The sequence below is a fragment of the Bison bison genome, unplaced genomic scaffold (genome assembly GCF_000754665.1).
Source record: "Bison bison bison isolate TAMUID 2011002044 unplaced genomic scaffold, Bison_UMD1.0 scf7180017864527, whole genome shotgun sequence".
In the NCBI taxonomy this organism is placed as follows: domain Eukaryota; kingdom Metazoa; phylum Chordata; class Mammalia; order Artiodactyla; family Bovidae; genus Bison; species Bison bison.
The window spans coordinates 14786749-14788251 of NW_011495078.1; the positions used below are offsets into that span (position 1 = coordinate 14786749).

General features: G+C 36.8%; 1 protein-coding gene across 1 annotated transcript in view; it reads left to right on the forward strand.

The window, feature by feature from the left end:
* The window catches only part of LOC104982227 (multidrug resistance-associated protein 4-like), a 201824-nt gene that overhangs the window by 194942 nt on the left and 5379 nt on the right, over positions 1–1503 (forward strand). The gene's annotated exons all lie outside the window — the stretch shown is intronic.

The following is a 1503-nucleotide window of genomic DNA, read 5'->3' on the forward strand; positions in this document are numbered from 1 at the left end:
ATAGGATGATCCACTACTCTTGAATTCATAGGACAAATTTCATCTTTAAAAAAATAACTGGAAGTACTGGTGCATTATTTTTCAATTTGTTTCCCAGATTTAGACCTTTTTTCACAGATTCTCAGATAGCATTACTCTAGAATTTTAGAATATATTTTTCCATGGACAGAGAAACAATGTTAATCTAAATTATAAAAATGCTGAAGTGGTAGATAATACTAAGATCTACTTCTATTTAAACTACATTTGGAACTTTCTATAAAAAGAAAGAAATGTGAGTTTATTTCACAAAGTGAAGTATATGGTTTCCATGTATTGCTTTTGGAATTAGCCCTGTTAACTTTGGTGATATCACTTAGAGAAATCATCCCATCATTGTGTTTCTCTAGGAATTGATTCCTTATGACTGTTTTAAAAGAAAACTTATGAAATCGTTCATTGAAAAACATACAAATGTGATAAAGAAATAATTCCTAAAGAATCTGGATAAAGGGGTGATTTATCACTCTAAGTTATTGTTGTTCAGTTGCTAAGTCACCTCTGACTCTCTGTGAGCCCATGGACTAAAGCACTGGCTTTCCTGTCCCTCACCATCTCCTGGAGTTTGCCCAAGTTCATGTCCATTGAATCGATGATGTCATCCAGCCATCTCATCCTCCGTCTCCCTCTTCTCCTTCTGCCTTCAATCTTTCACAGCGTCAGGGTCTTTTCCAATGAGTTTACATCAGGTGGCCAAAATATTGGAGCTTCAGCTTCAACATCAGTCCTTCCAGAGAATATTCAGGGTTTATTTCCTTTAAGATTGACCAATTTGATCCCTTGTTTTCCAAGGGACTCTCAATAGTGTTCTCCAGTACCACAGTTCAAAAGCATCAATTCTTCAGTGCGCTTTTATAGTCCAGCTCTCACATCTGTACATGATTACTGGAAAGACCATAGGTTTGATTATACGGACCTTTGTCAGCAAAGTGAACACTGTCTAGTTTTGTCGTAGCTTTCCTGCCAAGAAGCAATCATCTTCTAACTTCAAGGCTTACAGTTGCCATCTGCACGGATTTTAGAGCCCAAGAAGAGGAAATCTGTCACTGCTTCTATCTTTTCCCCTTCTATTTACCATGAAATTATGGGACAAGATGCCATGATCTTAGTTTTCTTAATGCTGAGTTTTAAGCCAGCTTTTTCACTCTCCTCCTTCACCCTCATCAAGAGGTATCACTAACTCAATGAAGTCAGTTTTTAAGTGAACCAAAAACCCTAGTTATTAATTTGTAAAGGATGCCTAACTGGATATTTGAACCTAAACTCACAGAGTTAACCTGAGAATGAGTAGGAGGAAACCACTGTTCTCCTCTTTATGAACTTCAATTAAAAGGAAAAGATGGCATTAAAAAAAAAAATTTAAGGTCCTCTAGTTCTGTTTCTTTCTTCTTCCTCTGCAGAGATGGACACTCAGAAGGAAGACAGTCCTATGGATGCTGCCTGTCTCATTTTGGTTATTTTTCT